Consider the following 23,670-nt stretch of genomic DNA (forward strand, 5'->3'; position numbering starts at 1 on the left):
GAATCAATGAGATGATCTGATGTTGGGGATGTAAAAATGTGGACATTTTGAAAATTGCAGACAGCGCAACTGCCATCAAGGAGATCTAAGAAATTAGGAAACACTGTCAATCAAAGGGAGCTTTTCATATTAAACATATTCACAGTAAAAAGAAAGAAGGCAATCCAGGAAGATCTTTAGCCATAAGAAGAAAGACACTGAAGATGACAGCCGCTGTGTGGTTTTGAAATTAAGTTGACGTAATTTTAGTAAGTGTCTTGATGGAACATCATATTGTTATAGAGTTCGGGGCAGATAATAAGCAATTTAGACAAAGGGAGGCTTAGACTTGTGAATAGTTGTTATTTAAATGTTTACTTTTAGAGCTAAAAAATATTGATGTTGTTTTCTTTAAATAGTAGCATTTGGGAGTTCTGCGTCACTCATATGTTAACAGATTATGAGATGAGGTAAGCTTTTCTGGGTGTTTGGTTTAAATATCAGAGGGCTTCACTGCTGTGTCATATCACAATCTTGGTGTCATCTTCAAATTTGCGTAATATACCTTGCACATTTTCATCTATATCATGTCCATATGGAACAAACAGCTGACCCTTGTGATTCATCACTTGCACACTGGCTTCTAGTAACTCAAACAGCCATTACATATTACCCTTTGCATCCTTTTACTAATTCAGTTTTTGATCCACCTCACCAAGTTTCCCACAACTCAGTGTGTTTTTAAACTTCTCAATCAGTCTCCCAGTTGGCACCTTGTCAAAAGCTTTGCTAAAATCTACATTAATTGAACTTCCCATGATCATATTTTCAAAAGATTCTAACAAATTTGTTCAGCATAACCTCCCTCTGATAAAGCCATGGTGGATATCCCTCATTAACCCATGGATTTCCAATTGAATATTAATTTGATCCTTCAGAATGTTCTCAGCAGTTTCCCTATCACTGATATGAGACCCTCCAGTCGTAATGTCTGTTTCATCTCTATCTTCCACCTTAAACAGCGGAACCACATTAGCCATTCTCCAGTTCTCTGCACTTTCCCTGAGGCCAGAAAGGAAATAAAACTTTGTGTCAGCGCCCCTGCCTTGCAGCCCACAGCAATTCATCCAGGCCAATGGATTTTCCTTTTTCAAACCAGACACAGCCTTCAATACCTCCCCATTTCCTATGTCAAATTGTGCAAGTTCCTCATCGCCCCTCTTCCTGAATTCCATACCAACGTTCTCCTTTTCCAGAGTGAAGACTGAAGAGAAGTATTCATTCAACATCCTTCCAATATCCTATCGATTTACACACATTTGAATTGGATGATCAGTCATAATCATATTGAGTGGCACAGCAGGATCGATCAACTGAAAGGCCTACTCCAATTCTTATTTTCTAAGTTTCTTGAAACTATATAGAGATGAAAACATAGGTTTTAATGGTCAGTGTTAATCACACACAATGATCTGAGCAGAGAGACAAACAAACCATTTGGAGGGAGTGCTTGGATAAAACTGGAGGTTAGAATTTGCAGAATGGGGCAGACTATGACCTTTTCCTCAATTTTGACCATATCCTGCACCTTGTTCTATTCTTACTGGCATTTATTCTCTCCCAATCCATCGTCCAGTCAATATCACTCTCCATGTTTCACCCTTAACACCCAACCAATTTTCCATCACCAGGTTGATCATCACTGTCCCGTCCCACTCCACCATTTCTCATCACTAAGGGTGATTCACCATGTCGATTATCATTCTCACTGCTCAGTCCACCATCTATAAACACACCATCGGCCATTGTTATTTTCCTATTCCACTCCAACATTACTCCCATTTCAAGGGCCAGCCACCATGTCCATTATCACTTTCCCTGCCTGCTCTGCATTCTCGCATACAAAATGGACCAGTCTCCATGTTCATGATCACTTTCCCCTCCAACCACACCATATCTCACATACCATGGGCCGGTCACCACATCCAAAATCATTCTCCAACTCCACTCCAACATTATTGCCATCTCATGGGCTAGTCACACTTCCTCCCACCATCCCCGTCACCACCATCCTATTGGCTGGTTCCTATATCTGTTATCACCCTGCTTCACACTCCAACGTCCCTCACACCCCATTGGCCAGGCTCCATGTTCATCTTTACTCTTCCTGTCCTCCAGGTGATCACTCCTTCTTGAACCCCTGCAGTTCATATGCTGAAGGTTGACCCATAAAGTTATTAGGGAGGGAAATTTGAGATTTTGGATGAAGGAACAGTGGTATGTTTCCAAGTCAGGATTGTGAGTACCTTTCAGGTGAATTGCAGGGGGTGGTGTCTCCCTGTATCTGCTGCCTTTGCCCTTCCACATGCAAATGATCGTGGGTTTGAAAGGTGCTGACTAAGGAGCTTGGTGAATTTCTGCATCTTGTAGATTGTACAGACTGCTGCGACTGAGCATGTGTCTTAGAGGGAAGGAGGTTTGTGGATGTGGTGCTGATCAAACAGATGCTTTGTCCTGGATGGTGTCAAGATTGTTGTTTATTGCTGAAGGCGTGCCCAACCAGGCAAGTATTCCATTTAATCCTGGCATGTGCCTTTTACATGGTAGATGATTTTGAGAAGTCAGGAGGTGAGTTACTTCTGGCCGTATTCCTAGCCTTGACCTTCTCTTGCAGCTGCTGTGTTTATGTGGTGATTCCAGTTGACGGTATGGTAATAATTCCAATTTCCTAATCATTCTCCAATGTCATGTGTCAGTCACCATTTCCAACAACACTGTCCAACACAACAACAATGCAACTTGCATCCCATTCTCCAGTCTCCATGTCTAACCTCACTCTCCCAACCTACAGGACAGTCCCAATATCCATCATTACTATTGATTCCCATTCCCGACTCCCATCCCTTTGGTCAGTCCCCATGTCCTTTCATCACTTTGCCCTCCAAACAACCATCACATCCAATCCATTGACAAGTGTGCACGTATTGATCATAACACTACCCTCCCACTTTACCATCACTCCAGTCCCATTGGCAAACCTCCATGTCCATGATCATCCTTCCTCCACTTCCCACACCATTACTTCCATCCCATTGGCCAGTCTCCCCTTCTATCCAGATAATAAAACAAAGAACTACAGAATCTGGCGGTCAGGCACAGAAACAGAACTTGCCAGAGAAACACAGCAGCATCTGTGGGAAGAAAGCAGAATCAACGTTTCAAATATAGTGACTCGTCATCAGAAGTGATAGTAGTTCGAAAAATGTGATACAGTATTTATGCTGAAGGGATGTAAGTGAGGGAGCAAGGATGGGCGTATGGGTGGAGAGAGAGAGAGAGGGAGAGAGAAAAGCATTAGATAAACAAGAATATTATGTAACTGCAGGCCAGGAAGAGAAGCTGATCAAGAGCTAAGATTAGGAGAAGGTGTGTCAGCTGTGGTGAATGCAACCCATTTAATGTGAGAATACGTGACTATCCTGTCATGACAGGAGCAGTGGGTGATCAGTAAAAAGCATGGACAGATGAAGTCAGCCTCTAACATTACTATGGAGTGGCATGGTGACTCAGTGGTTAGCACTGCTGCCTCACAATGCCAGGGACCAGGATTCAATACCAGCCTCTGGTGACTCTCTTGGTGGAGCTTGCACATTCTCCCAGTGCCTGTGTGAATTTCCTCTGGGTGCTCTGAGTTCCTCCCAAAAATGTGCTAAATTGTCCATAATATTCAGGGACGTGTAGGCTAGATGTATCAGTCAGGAGAAATGTAGAGTAATAGGGCAGGGGATTGGGTCTGGGTGGGATGTTCTTTAGAGGGTCAGCGTGGACTTGTTGGGCCAAATGGCCTGTTTCCACACTGTAGGGATTCTATGATTATTGAACTCAATGTTGAGTCCTAGATGGTGCAAAGCCCCCAGGCAGAAAATTAGGTGCTGTTCTTGGAGCTTGCACTGAGGCTTGAAGGAACATGGCAGGCCTGAGACAGAAGTGTTGGAATGGGAACATGGTGGAGTTTTGAAATGTCAGGCAACTGGAAAGTCAGGGTAATTTTTGAAGGCAGAATATATAGGCTCTGTAAAGTGGTGGTCCAGTCAACGTTTCATCTCTCCAGTGTAGGGGACACCATGTTGTGAAGAGCAAATACAATAGACTAGATTGAACGAAATACAGATGAACCGCTACATCACCTGAAAGAAATGTCTGGAGCCTTGGAAAATGAGGAGGGAGGAAGTCAATGGGCTGGTGTTACAGCTTCTGCAATTGCATTGGAATGTTCCATCGGGGTGTGAGAAGATCTTAGGTATGGAGGGGAAGTGGATCAGAATGTCCCAGTGGGAATGGCTTCTGCGGAGTGTTGACAAGGAAGGGCAGGGGAAAATTAGTCTGTTTGTGGCATCATGTGGGAGGTGACAGAAATGGCAGCTTATGATCCTTTGGATGGGAAGGCTGGTGGGGTGGTAAATGAGGCAACTGGAAGCGAACTTGATACACTTTTCCAGTTCAGAACAAGAGAGGGAACAGCACTGATGATGTCAATTATGTCCCAAAGAAAAAGTTGTGGGGAGGAACCTGGGTAGGATTGGAACAAGGAATGTTCCACATGACCCACAAAGACACAAGCATAATTGTGGATACCCATGGCCACCACTTTGATCTGAATAAAGTGAGAGGAGTTGAAGGAGAAGTTGTTCACAGTAAGGACAATCTTGGCCATGGAGAGGCGGGTGGTGGTGAATGGGGATGGTTCAGGTCTTTTGTCCAGGAAGAAGTAGAGAGGCCTGACACCATCATGATTGCATGTCCATGGTGAAGAGGAAGCTGCTGGAGCCCATGAACTGGAAATTCACAAACTGAAGTAAAGTGTCACAGTGCCCTCCCAACTCCACCAGCACTCTCACCCCACTGGCCACTCCCTATGTTCATCATCAATCCTTTCCTCTCCACAAATGTCATCACATTTGTCAGTCTTAATGTGCATCATCACTTGCCCTGTTTCCACACCACTGCTGCTATCCCATTGGCCAGTCTCCATGTTCATCACTGAAAGAACTGCGGATGCTGTCAAACAGAAACAAAAACAGAAGTTGCTGGTAAAGCTCAGTCGGTCTGGTAGCACCTGTGAAGGGAACTTGGAGTTAACATTTTGGGGTCACTGGTCTGATTTTTCTTGACAGATGCTGCCAGACCTGCTGAGCCTTTCCAGCAATTTCTATATTTATGTCAATTCTATCATCCATCTGTTTGCTCACTCCTCAACCTTTCAGCGTCATTCGCCAGTCACCATTTCCAACATCACTGTCCTCACCCTAACAAAAAATATTCCTCCCATCTGAGTGTCCAGTCTCCATCACCAACATCACACTCTCATCCCATCCTGTATCCCTCTCAATCTAATGGCCAATCACGATATCCATCAACATTTTGTTCCTCCATCGAAACCATCACTCCTATTCTATTGCCCAGCTCCATGTCTTTCACATAGCTCCCCTCCAACCCTCCTAATACTTTCATCCCATTGAACAGAATAGAAGTTATTCATCACTCTCAGCAGCTTGGTCTGTTGGTGAGGCCCAGTATGGCCCACTTGAAAGACGATGGTTCTGAAATGTTTACTTCTTTATTTTTCTAATTTAGTCCTAAGTTTTGTACCTAGATACCTTGTATCTAATATGCTATGCCAATTTTCTTTTTTGTTAATCCAATTTATTCCTCAGATCGTGTACCTTGGTACCTTTGTACTTAAGATGCTTCTCTGCACTTATATGAGTTCCTGTGACAATAACACCCCCATCCCATTCCACTATCTTTGCCACTCCATTGGCCAGACCCTATATCAATCATTATTATTGCTCATACCCCATTATAACTCCATCCTATTGACCATTTCTATCATCCCTCAGCCAAAGATCACAGCCAACCAATTTCCCAGTCTCCATGTGTTTTATTTATTCGGCCTCTTTCTTGGCCGTCTATTCTGTCCCATTGGCTGGTCTTCTCCTTGGCTGTCATCACTCTCTCCATCCATCACTACTATCTCATTTCCCAATTTCCATGTCCATCATCACTCTGTTATACCAACAAACTTAACACTAGGTTATAGTCCAACAGGTTTATTTGGAAGTAAAAGCTTTTGCAGTGCTGCTTCATCAGATTTTGGGTACCGACATACAATCACTTCCATCCAATTGGCCTTTGCTCATGTCCACCATGACTATATCCACTCACCATCATTCTAATCCCAATGGCCAGTCTTGAGGACAATGAATCATCAATCAGCCCACACCGATGCTCTTAATCAATTGGCTAATCTCCATATCCACTATCACACCATCCTACAACACACATCCACTAGTGCTCTCACCCCATTGCTCAGTTTCCATATCTATTACTCAGTCCACTAACCCCACCATTTGCCCCATTCCATTGACCTTGTCCATCATTACTCTCCTAGCCTCCTAACAATGACACCTGTCCTAATAGGCAGTCTCATATATTCATCACCACGCTGCTCGCTCTTCACACCATCACTTCCCGTCTCACCATTAACCCCACCTCATTGTACAGTCTCCATTTTCATCACCCTCCGTCTTGCTAACCACACCATTACTCCCATCTCATGGACAGTCTCCATGGTCAGTTATCATGTCTATCAGGACTTTTTTTTTCCTCTGTGCATTCACTCACTCGCACAGTGTCTCAAACATGCAACTTTCACAGATACAGACTCCCTCACACTCGCGCACACTTTCAAACACACAGACACACTATCTCTCCCTCACACACAAACTCTGTCTCCCCCTCGCAACACACACTCTCTCCCCACCCCGACACACACACACATGTGTGCACTGTGGGGTGAATTTACATTTGTAGATTTGTATTTGCAGATACATTCTATTTTGCTCCAAAATCAGACAATTTGTGGACAGTTAGTCAATTAGGCATTTTATGAACTGGATGTAGGTTTGCTCGCTGAGCCGAAAGGTTCATTTCCAGATCTGCGCAGTTACTGCCTTTGCTGTTTGAATTCATGTATCGCTGGACATCGAAGTGCGTCTGGGAAAATTAACAAACAGTGAAATTCACAACGATCTTGGAAGAACTGTTTTGGCGAAGTTCACAGCACAGAAACAGATAAGTGAATTGTTTTAAGTGTTTGGGTTCTTTCTTGATTATATGTTTTTTTTAGATATGTCTTGTGATTAAACTTTAAATACAAGCCATAACTATTAATTTAACCTGGGGTAGTGTTTTGTAGAGGAATAAGACGGTGTTATTTTCTGGGTCTGTAGATTGTGAAGGAGCAAAACTGGCCTTTAGAAGAATGATATGCGCTTCTTGTCAGATGTGGGAGTTTAAAGAGAGTTTGTGGGTTACTGTGGATTATATCTGCAATAAATGCTTTTGGTTGCAAATCCTATCAGATCGAATGGATCAGTTGGACAAACTGTTACGAGCAATGAGGGATTTGCAACAGCAACAGTATGTGATGGATGGCAGTTATAGGAAAAGGGAAAAGTCGCAGATACAGTCACATAGATGGGTTAACTCCAGGAAAGGTAAGAGAGGTAGGCAGTTAGTGCAGGAGTCTCATGTGGTTATCCCCATTTCAATCAAGTATGCTGTTTTGGAAAATGTAGAGGGTGATGGATTCACAGGGGAACATAGCGCGAACAGCCAAATTTCTTGTATTGAGACTGGCTCTAATGCATTGAAGGATTCGCCAGGTTCCAAGAGATCAATTGTGTTAGGGGACTCTCTAGTCTGAGATACAGACAGACGTTTCTGTGGCCAGCAGTGAAAAATCAGAACAGTATGTTGCTTCTGTGGTGTCAGGATCAAGGATGTCTCAGTGAGGGTGCAGAATGTTCTCAAGGGGGAGAGGGGCCAGCAAGAGGTCATTGTCCACATTGGAACCAATGACATAGGAAGGGAAAAGGTTGAGATTCTGAAGGGAGATTACAGAGAGTTAGGCAGGAATTTAAAAAGGAGGTCCTCGTGAGTCGTAATATCTGGTTAACTCCTGGTGCTACAAGCTAGTGAGGGCAGGAATAGGAGGATAGAGCAGATGAATGCATGGCTGAGGAGCTGGTGTATGGGAGAAGGATTCACATTTTTGGATCATTGGAATCTCTTTTGGGGTAGAAGTGACTTGTATAAGAAGGATGGGTTACACCTAAATTGGAAGGGGACTAATATACTGGCAGGGAGATTTGCTAGAGCTGCTCAGGAGGATTTAAACTAGTAAGGTGGAGGGGTGGGACCCAGGGAGATAGTGAGGAAAGAGATCAATCTGAGACTGGTACAGTTGAGAACAGAAGCGTGTCAAACAGTCAGGGCAGGCAGGGACATGGTCGGACTAATAAATTAAATGCATTTATTTCAATGCAAGGGGCCGAACAGGGAAGGTAGATGAACTCAGGACATGGTTAGGAACATGGGACTGATATGATAGCAATTACAGAAACATGGCTCAGGGATAGCCAGGACTGGCAGCTTAATGTTCCAGGATACAAATGCTACAGGAAGGACAGAAAGGGAGGCAAGAGAGGAGGGGGAGTGGAGTTTTTGATAAGGGATAGCATTACAGCTGTACTTAGGGAGGATATTCCCGGAAATACATCCAGGGAAGTTATTTGGGTGGAACTGAGAAATAGGAAAGGGATGATCACCTTATTGGGATTGTATTATAGACCCCCCAATAGTCAGAGAGAAATTGAGAAACAAATTTGTAAGGAGATCTCAGCTACTTGTAAGAGTAATAGAGTGGTTATGGTAGGGGATTTTAACTTTCCAAACATAGACTGGGACTGCCATAGTGTTAAGAGTTTAGATGGAGATTAATTTGTTAAGTGTGTTCAAGAAAAGTTTCTGATTCAGTATGTGGATGTTGTTACAAAACTTGACCTGCTCTTGGGAAATAAGGAAGTGCAGGTGACTGAGGTGTCAGTGGGGGGGGAGCACTTTGGGGCCAGCGACCATAATTCTATTAGATTTAAAATTGTGATGGAAAAGGACAGACCAGATCTAAAAGTTGAAGTTCTAAATGGGAGAAAGGCCAATTTTGACGGTATTAGGCAAGAACTTTCAAAAGCTGATTGGGGGCAGATGTTCGCAGGTAAAGGGACGGCTGAAAAATTAGAAGCCTTCAGACATGAGATAACGAGAATCCAGAGAAAGTATATTCCTGTCAGGGTGAAAGGAAAGGCTGGTAGGTATAGGGAATGCTGGATGACTAAAGAAAATGAGGGTTTGGTTAAGAAAAAGAAGGAAGTATATGTCAGGTATAGACAGGATAGATTGAGTGAATCCTTAGAAGAGTATAAAGGCAGTAGGAGTATACTCAAGAGGGACATAAGGAGGGCAAAAGGGGACATGAGATAGTTTTGGTGAATAGAATTAAGTAGAATCCAAAGGGTTTTTACAAATACATTAAGGGCAAAAGGGTAACTAGGGATAGAATAGGCCCCCTCAAAAATCAAGGTAAAAACAATGACTGCAGATGCTGAAAACCAAATACTGGATTAGTGGTGCTGGAAGAGCACAGCAGTTCAGGCAGCATCCAACGAGCAGCGAAATCGATGTTTCGGGCAAACGCCCTTCATCAGGAATAAAGGCAGTGAGCCTGAAGTGTGGAGAGATAAGCTGGAGGAGGGTGGGGGTGGGGAGAGAGTAGCATAGAGTAGTTGCGGTGGGAGACGGACTCCCTGAGATTCTTGTAGAGAGAGGAGGAAAACTTCTTCAAGGCAGGCATCCTTGCAAGAGGATTCGCAGTAGGGCTAAAATCAACGAGGTAAAAACAATGACTGCAGATGCTGAAAACCAAATACTGGATTAGTGGTGCTGGAAGAGCACAGCAGCCTGCCTTGAAGAAGTTTTCCTCCTCTCTCTACAAGAATCTCAGGGAGTCCCTCTCTCACCGCAACTACTCTATGCTACTCTCTCCCCACCCCCACCCTCCTCTAGCTTATCTCTCCACGCTTCAGGCTCACTGCCTTTATTCCTGATGAAGGGCTTTTGCCCGAAACGTCGATTTCGCTGCTCGTTGGATGCTGCCTGAACTGCTGTGCTCTTCCAGCACCACTAATCCCCTCAAAAATCAGCAAGGCGGCCTTTATGTGGAGCCACAGAAAATGGGGGAGATACTAAATGAGTATTTTGCATCAGTATTTACTGTGGAAAAGGATATGAAAGATATAGAATGTAGGGAAACAGATGGTGACACCTTCAAAAATGTCCATATTACAGAGGAGGAAATACTGGATGTCTTGAAACGTATAAAGATAGATAAATCCCCAGGACCTGATCATGTGTACCCTAGAACTCTGTGGGAAGCTAGAAAAGTGATTGCTGGGCCTCTTGCTGAGTTATTGTATTGATAGTCACAGGTGAGGTGCCGGAAGACTGGAGGTTGGCAAACATGGTGCCACTGTTTAAGAAGGGTGGTAAGGACAAGCCAGGGAACTATAGACTGGTGAACCTAATGTCAGTGGTGGGCGAGTTGTTGGAGGGAATCCTGAGGGACAGGATGTACATGTATTTGGAAAGGCAAGTCTGATTGGGGATAGTCAACATGTCTTTGTGCATGGGAAATCATGTCTCACAAACTTGATTGAGTTTTTTGAAAAAGTAACAAAGAGGATTGATGAGGGCAGAGTGGTAGATGTGATCTATATGCACTTCAGTAAGGTGTTCAACAAGGTTCCCCATGGAAGACTGGTTAGCAAGGGTTAGATCTCTCGGAATACAGAGAACTAGCCATTTGGATACAGAACTGGCTCATAGATAGTGGGTGGTGGTGGAGGGTTGTTTTTCGGACTGGAGGTCTGTGACCAGTGGAGTGCCACAAGGATCGGTGCTGGGTCCTCTACCTTTTGTCATTTATATAAATGATTTGGATGCGAGCATAAGAGGTATGGTTAATGAGTTTGCAGATGACACCAAAATTGGAGGTGTGGTGGACAGCAAAGAAGGTTACTTCAGATTACAACAGGATCTTGATCAGACGGGCCAATGGGCTGAGAAGTGGCAGATGGAGTTTAATTCAGATAAATTCGAGGTGCTGCATTTTGGGAAAGCAAATCTTAGCAGGACTTATACACTTAATGGTAAGGGCCTAGGGAGTGTTACTGAACAAAGAGACCTTGGAGTGCAGGTTCATAGCTCCTTGAAAGTGGAGTCGCAGGTAGATAGGATAGTGAAGAAGGCGTTTGGTATGCTTTCCTTTATTGGTCAGAGTTCAAGGATGCTGCCAGGGTTGGAGGATTTGAGCTATAAGGAGATGCTGAACAAGGTGGGGCTGTTTTCCCTGGAGTGTCGGAGGCTGAGGGGTGACTTTATAGAGGTTTAAAAAATTATGAGGGGCATGGATAGGATAAATAGACAAAGTTTTTTCCCTGGGCTGGGGGACTCCAGAACTAGGAGGCATAGGTTTAGGGTGAGGGGGGAAAGATAGAAAAGAGACCTAAGGGCCAGCTTTTTCACACAGAGGGTTGTGCGGGTATTGAATGAGCTGCCAGAGGAAGGGTGGAGACTGGTGCAATTGGATGAGTATATGAATAGAAAGAGTTTGGATGGATATGGGCTGGGAGCAGGCGGGTGGGACTAGATTGAGTTGGGATATCTAGTCGGCATGGACAGGTTGGACTGAAGGGTCTGTTTCCATGCTGCACATCTCTATGACTCTACGTTTCATGACCCTACTAGGTATCATCTTCAGTGGGCCTCCAGGCTGCTGCTGATTCCTGCCTTCTATTGATATGTTTGGGCTTCTTTGGGTTGGTGATGTCATTTCCTGTGATGTTGTCATTTCCTGTTCTTTTTCTCAGGGTGTGGTAGATGGGGTCTAACTCAATGTGCTTGTTGATAGAGTTCCAGGTGGAATGACATGCTTCTAGGAATTCTCGTGAGTGTCTCTGTTTGGTTTGTCCTCGGATGGATGTGTTGTCCCAGTCAAAGTGGTGTCCTTCCTTATCTGTATGTAAGGATACTAGAGAGAGAGGGTCATGTCATTTTGTGGCTAGTTGATGTTCATGTATCCTGGTGGCTGGCTTTCTGCCTGTTTGTCCAATGCAGTGTTTGTTACAGTCCTTGCATGGTATTTTGTAAATGACATTCGTTTTGCTTGTTGTCTGTATAGGGTCTTTCAAGTTCATTAGCTGCTGTTTTAGTGAGTTGGTGGGTTTGTGGGTCAGATTTTATGAACTCCTACTGTGGAAATAAAATCTGTCTGATTCTGGGTTAAGACACAGATAGACACCAAACAAGACCTCATGCCGAAAATGTCTGACCTGAGGTGTCACCTCCTTTATATGGAAAACAGCTTAAGTTTTCTCTGGGTAGTGGGATTTGCATATTAGTCAATCGAAATCTGCGCCCTCCATTGTGGAATTATGCTCAATTCTTTTGCATGAGTAGTATGACCCTTTGATTTTTTCCTCATGAATTCTGTGTCTAAGGTCTTCCTCTCTCACTAGCACCTGGTGAAGGAGCAGCACTCCAAAAGCTAGTGTTTTCAAATAAAGCTGTTGGACAATAACCTGGCATCATGTGATTTTTGACCTTGTTTGACCCAAGTTCAACACCAGCACCTCCACATCTTCAAGCATATTGGATTGATAACACTCCATGTCCTTCATTCACTCACACTCCCACAGGTTTCCATGTACATCAATAAAGTTGTGGGTGGCACGGTGGCACAGTGGTTAGCACTGTGGCCTCACAGCGCCAGAGATCTGGGTTCAATTCCCACCTCAATGTGGAGTTTGCACATTCTCCCCGTGTCTGCGTGGGGTTTCCTCCGGGTGCTCCGGTTTCCTCCCACAGGAATGTGCATGTTAGGTGAATTGGCCATGCTAAATTGCCTGTAGTATTAGGTGAAGGGGTAAATGTAGGAGTATGAGTCTGGGTGGTATACGCGTCAGTGTGGATTGTTGGGCCGAAGGGCCTGTTTCCACACTGTAAGTAATCTAATCTAATCTAAAAAAAAGACATCACCCACCACAACATTTGTGCCATCGCATTGGCCAGTCTCCATGTCCATCATCACTCTCACACAACCCAGCATGACGGCCACACAAATTCAGTCTCAGAGAGGTTGACTGAAGGACAAAGGTATGAAAACTCCAAGACAGAGAGACAGAGAAGGGGACAAAGAGAGAAGAAGATCGAGAGAAACACAGTAATATAGAGAAAGAGATAGAATAACAAACAGAAAGAAAGCAAGAGAGAGACAGAATGATGAAATAGCAGTTAGATAGATACACTATGAGACAGAGGAGCAGGAGAAACAAAACACAGTACAGCCCAATTTCTCAGTTATAAATGTACCATTAACTATTGGATAGAAGCAAAATAATGCAGATGCTGGAAATCTAAAACAAATATAGAGTCTGCGGGAGAAACTCAGGAGGTTTGGCAATGTCTGTGGTGAGAGAAACAGAATTAATGTTTAGAGTCTGACATGAGACTTCTTCAGAACAATTCACAATTGGGTTGTTCTGCAGTCACAACCACTTCTTGAGGAAGAGAAAAAGAGAGGAAGTGAAATAGAGAGATAAGGGCAGAGACATAAAGGGAAGAGAGAGAGAGAGAGAGATGGTCAGAGAGAGGAGCAGAGAGAATGAGCAAAAGGCAGGGAAATGAAATGATTAAGGTCCAGACAGGAAAGGCAGAGTAAGGAAGATGGTCAGAGGCATAGATAGAGGGAAGGGCAGAGGGAATGACTGAGAAGAAAACAATGGAGAGAGAGAGAGAGAGAGAGAGGGTTAGGACCGTAAGACATAGGAGGAGAAGTCAGCCATTCAGTTCATTGAGTCTGCAATGCCATTTCATGAGATCATGACTGATCTGATCGTCCTGAACTCGGCACTCTTGCCTTCTGCCCACAATATCTTGATTCCCTTCCTGACGAAAAGTCTGTCTATCCCAACCTTGAATAAACTTAATGAGCCAGCCTCAACAACCCTCTGGATAAATAATTCAATAATTTTATGCACTACTGTCTAAGAAGTGTATGCAATGGGAAACGGTATTGTTCAGAGACTGTTAATCCAGAAACTCAGTGAATGTTCTGGGGACCCAGGTTAAAATCCTGCCACGGCAGATGTGGAATTTGAGTTGGTTAAAAAATATTTGGAATTAAGCATCTGCTGATGACAATGGCCATGCAACCATTGCTAACTGTCAGAAAACCCTGTCTCATTTAGGGAAGGAAATCTGCCATCCTCACCTGGTCTGGCGTGTATGTGATTTCAGACCCACGATAATGTGGTTGACATTGAACTGCCCTCTTAAATAGCCTAGCGGTCTATTCAACTGTATCAATTGCTACAAAGTCCAATAAAGAAATGGACCACTCGGAATTGACCTCAGCACCAGAAAAGACAACATTGGAACAGTCCTTTGACCCTGCAAAGTCCTCCACACTTGACATTTGGGGCTAGTGTCAAAATTGTAGAGCTCTCTCACAGACTAGTCAAGCAACAGCCTGATACAGATGTACCAACAGAATCATACCTTAAAACAATGTTCCAGACACGACCATTGCCATCTCTGGATATGTCCTGTCCCACTGCCGGCACAGAACCAGCAGAGGTGGAGACACTGTGGTACACAATCAGTTGGGAGTTGGTTTGGGATTCATTAGCATTGAATCTGGACCCCAGGAAGCCCATTGACATAATTTCAAACATGGGCAGTATACCTTCTGCTGGACGCCATGAGCCATCCTCCCTTGGCTGATGAATCTATATTCCTTCTTGTTGAACAACATTTGAAGGAACGATTGAAGGTGGCTAGGGTGCAAAATGTACTCTGGGAGGGGAATTGCCATGCACACAATGGCTCGGCAGCATCATTACTGATTGAGCTGGTCGGATCCTAAAAGACAAGGCTGCGATACAGAATCTGCAGTAGGTGCTGACGGAAACAACAAAGGGAAAAGCAGACTTGACCTTATTCGGACTTTATGTCCTTGTTTGTTAAGATCTGTCCTGTACTGCTCACAAAACAAAGCTTTTCACTGTATTTGGGCACCTGTGACTACAACAAATCAAATCAAAGGGCAGCATGGCGGCTCAGTGTTTAGCACTGCTACCTCACAGCGCCAGAGACTTGGGTTCAATTCCAGCCTCAGGTGACTGTCGGTGTGGAGTTTGCATATTCTCCCCGTGTCTGCGTGAGTTTCCTCCGGGTGCTCCGGTTTCGACCCACAATCTAAAGATATAAGGGTCGATGTAGACTTGTTGGTCCAAAGGGACTGTTTCTACATTGTAGGGCTACTAAAATAAAAGATGCATCTGTACATGACAGTATTGGTAAGAGTGACCACTTCACAATCCTTGGGGAGACAGGGTCCTGTCTTCACAATGAGAATGCCCTCATTGTGTCACTATCACTGTACTAAATGGGACAGACTTTGAACAGATCTAGCAATTCAACACTGAGCATCCATGAGGTGCTGTGGGCCTAAAAGCAGCAGCAGAATTGTCCTCCAGCATGACTTATAACCTCATGGCCTGGCATATCCCCAACTCAAGCATTACCATAAAGCCAGAGGATCAACCCTTGTTCAATGGAGAGTGCATGCCAGGACCAGCACCAAACATACCTGAAGGTGAGATGTCAACCTGATGAAGCCACCAAATAGGACTACTTGATGCCAAACAGCATAAGCCACAAGTGATAGGTGCAGCTGAGTGATCCACAACTAATGGATCAGCAGCTCTAGGCTCTGCAGTCCTGCCAGGGCCAGTGATGGACAATGAAGCAATTCACTGGAGAAGGTGGCTCCACAAATATCCGCATTCTCAATTATGGAGCTGCCAGACATATCAATGCAAAAGATAAGACTGAAGTTTTCGTAGGAATCTTCAGTCAAAAGTACCGAATGGACGATCCTTCTTTAGTAGTCCCCTTCATTACAGATGCCAGTCTTCAGCCACTTCAATGCATTGCATGTGACATCAAGAAACAGTTGGAGGCACTGGAAAGTGCAAAGGTTGTGGACTCCGGCAACATTCCAGCAATAGTAATTGAAAATTTGTGCCTCAAAACTTGCTGCTCCCTAGCCAAGTTGTTTCAGTACAGTCACAACACGGACATCCACCCAATAATGTGGGAAATTACCCAGGTATGTCCTGTATGTAAAACACTGGACAAACCCAACCTGGCCAATTATTGCCCAATCAGTCTACTTTTGATCTTCAGTAAAATCATGCCACTCATCCCCTGACTTCATGACAGCTTTAGTTCAAACATGGACAAAATAGCTGAATTTCAGTCGTGAGGTCAGGGTAACATTATGGCAGTATTTGATTGTGTCGCATCAAGGAACCCAAGCAAAACTGGAATCAATGAGAATTGGGGCAAAGTCTCCACTGGTGGAGTCATACCTGGCATGTAGGGAGATGGTCATGGTTGTTGAAGGTTGATGACCTCAGTTCCAGGACATCTCTGTAGGAGTTCCTTACGGTAGTGTCTTAAGCCCAACCATCTTCACCTGCTTCATCAATGACCTTGCCTCCATGTGAAGATCAGGAGTGAGGATATTCAGCAGTGCTTGCACAATGTTCATTATTACTACCTGTTATGCCAACCGTACCATTCAAGATCGGAGACAGTTACAGAAGGTGGTGAACTTGGCCCGACAATCACAAAGGCTAACCTCCCATCTATACAATCCATCTACCAGGCCCACTGTCAAGGAAAGGTCGCCAGCATTCTTAAAGATCCATCCCATCCTGTCAATGTTTTTCCACAACCTCTACAGAAGCTAGAACACACACACCAGTTGGCTTTGGAACAATTTCTACCTCACTGTTGTTAGAATACTGAATGGACTCACAAACTTTTAACATTCGCCTGTACCTGTGTTTTTGTTTTTGCCACTGTTTAACTATTATTTACTTATCTATGCTATTTAACCAAGCGATCTGCCTGTAGTACTCGCAAACAAAAAGGGACTCAGGAGCCAGGAGAGATTGCAGAATCTGGCTCTGCAGAATGAGGTGCAGTGAGTGTGTGCCTCGGTACACATGATAATAAATGCAATTCAATTCAGTTCATTTCATTCACAACTGCTCAGACAACTGAAGCAATCCACGGTCAAATGCAACAAGAGCTGGAAAATATCCAGACTTCGGCTGAAAAATGGTAAGTGACATTCGTGCCACACAAATGCCAGGCAATGGCCATCCTAATAAGAGACAATCTAACCACCACCCTTTGATGTTACTATCACTGAATTCCCCACTACCTACATCAACAGAAATTCAACTTGACTCACCACATAAACACAGTGGCTACAAGAGCAGGTTAGAGGTTAAGAATACCATAGTGAATATCACTTAATAGAGAGAAGTGTGTGATGATACATTTGCAGGAGTTAAATGAGGCCAGCGAATGAGTGATAAACACACTCACTGCACCTCACTCCCCAAAGTCTGATCCTGCAATCTCTCCTTGCTCTTGGGTCCCTTTATGTTTGTGAGATTCATAAATCGAATTTGTGCTGATGTATCTTCACTTATCCTACTTTCCTGCATTGGGCCTATTGCCTTGAACTACTCTCCCAGGCATTCCAGACTCACCCCACTTTCTGGGTGAAAAGGCTTTTCCTCCAAGCCCCTCCAAACCTCCAGCCCTTCACTTTAAAGTTATGTTTCCCGTTGTTATTGCCCCCTTGAAGAAGGGGCACAGCCACTTGCTATTCACCCTGTCTGCGCATCTTATAATCTTGTACACCTCTGTCAGGTTCCCCCTCAACCTCAGTTGCTCTCAAGGAAACAACCTGAGCTTGTCCAGCCTCTTTTGTGGGCGGCACGGTGGCACAGTGGTTAGCACTGCTGCCTCACAGCGCCAGAGACCTGGGTTCAATTCCCACCTCAGGCAACTGACTGTGTGGAGTTTGCACGTTCTCCCCGTGTCTGCATGGGTTTCCTCTGGGTGCTCCGGTTTCCTCCCACAGTCCAAAGATGTGCAAGTCAGGTGAATTGGCCATGCTAAATTGCCTGTAGTGTTAGGTAAGGAGTAAATGTATGGGTGGGTTGCGGGTCGGTGTGAACTTGTTGGGCCGAAGGGCCTGTTTCCACACTGTAAGTAATCTAATCTCTCTTCATGGTTGAAGTACTCCAGGCCAGGCAACATCCTGGTGATTCTCCTCTGCAACCCCTCCAGTGCAATCACACCCTTCTCATAGTTTGGGGACCAGGACTGTCCACAGTATTCCAGTTGTAGCCTAACAAAAATTCTGTACAGCTCTAACATAACCTCCCTATTATTATCAATGGCACGACTGATAAAGGCAAGTGTCCCATCTTAGCTACTCTATTAACCTACCCTCCACCTTCAGAGATCTGAGAACAAGCTGCCGATTAATCCTCTGTTCCTTTGGGCTTCCCAGTGTCTTGCCATCCATTGAATATTTCCTTGTCTTGTTCCTTTTTCCAAAGTGCATAAGCTCACATGTATCAGGGTTCATTTTCATCCACAGATTCCCCGCCCCCCCCCCCTCCCCCTCCTAGAACCTCCGGCACTTTTAAAAATGTTTAAGTCAAATCCACAGCTTCAGGCAGAGGATCTGTGCGAGGCAACATTCGCACATACAGCACAGCTCCCAGTCACTGTGTCTGTGTAAGTGCAGTGAGTATTGCGGTTCCTACTCTCTCTCTCTCAGCACAGCTGCCATGTTCCTTGCAGTGTGTTCCAGCTCCTGTTTGCAGTCTCTGTGTCGGTTCCCTGGGCTCTGGCTGCATTCCTGCTAGGTATCTCCGTGGATATATATGCGGGAGCCCTTTGTACAGCGTGGCGACTGGAGGAAGAGCAAGGGGGTTGGAAATAAACAGAAAATGCTTGAGGATTGAAGGTGAGGGTGTCGCCCCTCTGTATCTAATGGGATGGCAGCTGCGTTTTATTTTGTTGTTGGTTTTCTGTCGTGAGAAAATTTCAGCTCCAAACAGGGGAGCTGTCATTGTGCAGTGAAAGCACGGATTTCAATGGAGACTGGGGGAACAGGCACACACTGACAGCTGGAGAGTGTCACTGCTTCTAATTCGGATTTTTATACAAATTGAGATTGTTTTTAACAGTGGGCGGGCGTTCACATTCTCTGGTCGTGTTCGGTTTTCAAGACAATTGCAGTTTGGCGCCTTTTGTAAGGAGACAATGATTCAGACTGTCTCCCTCATACATCCAGGAGAACTAAAGACTTAATGGGGTCAGCAAGGCCGGTTTGAGAGAGGGGGGCGTAAGGCTGAGAGATGCAGAACAGGAAAGGTGAAGTGGGAGGTGGATGAAGACAATGGAGGGAGGGGGATCGGATTGTAGGGAAAGCAAAACAGCCACCGCCAAAAAGAGATTCTGCAGCAGAGATGGAGGTGGGGGAGATTGAAAGGACGGCATTTGCAAACATCACGGTGTGTTGCTCTCCTGCCACACAGACGGTCAGAGTTCATTCACAGAAACACAGAAGGAGAGGAATCACAGCAGGAATACCCCTTCTACACTGCTCCTCCGTTCATCATGGGCTAATCATCCAAGTCCCCGCTTCCAGCTCTATACCATATCCTTCAACCCCGTTCGCCCTAAGAACTGCATCTAACTCCTTATGGAATCATACACCACAGACGAGGCCCTTCAGACCATTGATTCTGGGCCAACCTTTTGACACATATCCTACTTCCAGGACTTGGCCCAAAGCCTGGAATTTTATGACATTTACAAGTGCACATCCAAGTACTTTTTAATGAGATCAGTCAATGTTTCAGCCTCGTTCACTTTCTGTGACAGAGAATTCCACAGGTTCCCCACTCTCTGGGTGAAGACATTTCTCCTCACTCAACCCTAACCCACATCCTTATACTGTGACCTCCTGGTTCATGAGTCCCCCTTTGGAAACATCCTTGCTGCAATAACCCTGACTTATCCTGTTCGAATTCCAAAGGTTTCCATGAGATTCCCCCACATTCATATAAGTGCCTATGAATTTAATCCTAAATGCTGCCTGACCTGCTGTGTTTTTCCAGCACCCCATTTTTCAACTCTGGTACTCCAGCATTTGCAGTCCTCACTTTCTCCTAAATGATACAGTCATACATCAGTCTTCTGTTCCTAGGAATCAGTCTAGGGAACCTTTGCTATACTCTCTCCATTGTCACAACATCAGAACATCAGATAAGGAGAGCAAAACTGCACACACAATACTGCAGGTGAAATCTGAGTAAGGTCCTGTACAATTGCAGCAAGACATCCCTGCTCCTGTTCTCGAATCCTCTCACAATGAAGGCCAACATGCCACTTGCCTTTTTCACAATCTGCTGCTCCTGCAATACTTACTTTCAGCAACTGGTATACGGGGGACACCCAGATCATATTGCACCTTCCCCCTTTCCCAATCAATCAAATGTTCGGAGAGTAATATGTCTTTCTGTTTTTGCTGCCAAACTGGATAACCTAATGTTCCTTACAGGAAATCTCTACAGTGTGAAAACAGGCTAATTGGCCCAACAAGTCCACTCTGACCCTCCAAAGAGTAACCCACCCAGACCCTTACCCTATTTCTCAACTTTGCCCCTGATTAATGCCCCTAATCTACACATCCATGACCACTACAGGCAGTTTAAGATAGCCAATTCACCTGGCCTGCACATCTTTGGATTGTGGGATGAAACTGGAACACCCGGAGGAAACCCACACAGACATGGGAAGAATGTACAAACTCCACACAGACAATCGCTCGAGGCTGGAATCGAACCAGAGTTCCTGGCACTGGGAAGCAACAGTGCTAACCACTGAGCCACTGTGTTCACCCACATTATACTATATCTGCCATGCATATGATTAGCTCAGTTGGGTGGATAGTTGGTTTGTACCACAGAATGATGCCTCCAGTGTGGGTTCAATCCACTGGCTGAGGTTACCAGACTTGCCCACCATGTTAACTGGGGCATAGTAACCCTCACGTTAAACTACCTGAGAATGAAACAGCCCCCGAATGGACAAAATCAATTTATATTTAATTGCAACACAGGCTGTCACTGTAGCGCTGGCTGAAATTATAGCACAGACTATAACTTTGGGACCAGCTGTATTGTAACATAGTTGTAACAATGGGACTGGCTGTCATTGCAGCCCAGACTCTAACAATGGGACTGTCTGTCATTACAGCACAGACTGTAACAGTGGGACTGTCTGTCATTGCAGCACAGTCTATAACAGTGGGACTGTCTGTCATTACAGTGCAGACTGTAACAGTAGGAACAGTCTGTCATTGCAGCACAGACTGTAACAGTAGGAGCCGTCTGTCATTGCAGCACAGACTGTAACATTGGGACGGTCCATCATTGCAGCACAGATTGGAATTGTGGGACTGGCTGTTATTGTAGCATGGACTGTAACAGTGGGAACTGTCTGTGATTGTAGCACAGACTGTAACAGTGAGGCCGGCTGTTATTGTAGCATAGACTGTAACAGCGGGACTGGCTGTTATTGCATCACAGACTGTAACAGTGGGACTGTCTGTAATTGCAGCACAGACTGTAACAGTGGGACTGTCTGTCATTGCAGCACAGACTGTAACAGTGGGACTGTCTGTCATTGCAACACAGACTGTAACAGTGGGACTGTCTGTCATTGCAACACAGACTGTAACAGTGGGAACTGTCTGTCATTGCAGCACAGACTGTAACAGTGGGACTGGCTGTTATTGCAGCACAGACTGAAACAGTGGGACCGGCTGTTATTGTAGCACAGACTGGAACAGTGGGACCGGCTGTTATTGTAGCATGGACTGTAACAGTGGGAACTGTCTGTCATTGCAGCACAGACTGCAATAGTGGGACTGGCTGTTATTGCAGCACAGTCTGTAACAGAGGGACTGTCTGTTATTGTAGCATGGCCTGTAACAGTGGGAACTGTCTGTGATTGTAGCACAGACTGTAACAGTGAGGCCGGCTGTTATTGTAGCATAGACTGTAACAGCGGGACTGGCTGTTATTGCATCACAGACTGTAACAGTGGGACTGTCTGTAATTGCAGCACAGACTGTAACAGTGGGACTGTCTGTCATTGCAGCACAGACTGTAACAGTGGGACTGTCTGTCATTGCAACACAGACTGTAACAGTGGGACTGTCTGTCATTGCAACACAGACTGTAACAGTGGGAACTGTCTGTCATTGCAGCACAGACTGTAACAGTGGGACTGGCTGTTATTGCAGCACAGACTGAAACAGTGGGACCGGCTGTTATTGTAGCACAGACTGGAACAGTGGGACCGGCTGTTATTGTAGCATGGACTGTAACAGTGGGAACTGTCTGTCATTGCAGCACAGACTGCAATAGTGGGACTGGCTGTTATTGCAGCACAGTCTGTAACAGAGGGACTGTCTGTTATTGTAGCATGGCCTGTAACAGTGGGAACTGTCTATCATTGCAACACAGACTGTAACAGTGGGAGTGTCTGTCATTGCAGCACATGCTTTAACAGTAGGAACCATCTGTCATTGCAGCACAGACTGTAATAGTGGGACTGTTTGTCATTGCAGCACAGAATGTAACAGTAGGAACCATCTGTCATTGCAGCACAGACTGTAACAGTGGGAGTGTCTGTCATTGCAGCACAGGCTGTAACAGTGGGACTGTCTGTCTTTTCAGCAAAGTCTGTAACAGTGGGAACTCTCTGTCATTGCAGCACAGACTATAACAGTGAGACTGTCTGTTATTGCAGCCCAGACTGTAACAGTAGGAACAGTCTGTCATTGCAGCCCAGACTGTAACAGTAGGAGCCGTCTGTCATTGCAGCACAGACTGTAACATTGGGACGGTCTGTCATTGCAGCACAGATTGTAATTGTGGGACTGGCTATTATTGTAGTATGGACTGTAACAGTGGGAACTGTCTGTGATTGTAGCACAGACTGTAACATTGAGGCCGGCTGTTATTGTAGCATAGACTGTAACAGCGGGACTGGCTGTTATTGCATCACAGACTGTAACAGTGGGACTGTCTGTAATTGCAGCACAGACTGTAACAGTGGGACTGTCTGTCATTGCAGCACAGACTGTAACAGTGGGATTGTCTGTCATTGCTGGGGCCACAGCTGTTCGCATTATATATTAATGATTTGGATGAGGGAACCGGGGGCATTCTAGCGAAGTTTGCCGATGATACAAAGTTAGGTAGACAGGCAGGTAGTACTGAGGAAGTGGGGAGGCTACAGAAGGATCTAGACAGGTTGGGAGAGTGGTCCAGGAAATGGCTGATGGAATTTAACGTGAGCAAGTGCGAGGTCTTGCACTTTGGCAAAAAGAATATAGGAATGGACTACTTTCTAAATGGTGAGAAACTTAATAAAGCCAAAGCACAAAGGGATCTGGGAGTGCTAGTCGAGGATTCTCTAAAGGTAAACATGCAGGTTGAGTCTGTGATTAAGAAAGCGAATGCAATGTTGTCTCTTATCTCAAGAGGGTTGGAATATAAAAGCAGAGATGTACTACTAAGACTTTATAAAGCTCTGGTTAGGCCCCATTTGGAGTACTGTGTCCAGTTTTGGTCCCCACACCTCAGGAAGGACATACTGGCACTGGAACGTGTCCAGCGGAGATTCACACGGATGATCCCTGGAATGACAGGTCTAGCATATGAGGAACGGCTGAGGATACTGGGGTTGTATTCGTTGGAGTTTAGAAGATTA

The 23,670-nt window shown here is 45.0% G+C and overlaps 1 protein-coding gene across 6 annotated transcripts in view; it reads left to right on the plus strand.

Moving 5' to 3' along the window:
• The first annotated feature begins 18,486 nt into the window (after positions 1-18,486).
• Positions 18,487-23,670, plus strand: part of LOC140467264 (phospholipid phosphatase-related protein type 5-like) — a 140,541-nt gene continuing 135,357 nt past the window's right edge. For 2 of the 6 annotated variants that reach the window (XM_072563515.1, XM_072563519.1), the window contains exon 1: positions 18,487-18,621. The gene's annotated coding sequence lies outside the window, so the exon portion shown is untranslated. The other 4 variants (XM_072563517.1, XM_072563514.1, XM_072563516.1 and 1 more) reach the window with 3 other exon arrangements.

The sequence above is a fragment of the Chiloscyllium punctatum genome, chromosome 45, assembly GCF_047496795.1.
Source record: "Chiloscyllium punctatum isolate Juve2018m chromosome 45, sChiPun1.3, whole genome shotgun sequence".
NCBI classification, from domain to species: domain Eukaryota; kingdom Metazoa; phylum Chordata; class Chondrichthyes; order Orectolobiformes; family Hemiscylliidae; genus Chiloscyllium; species Chiloscyllium punctatum.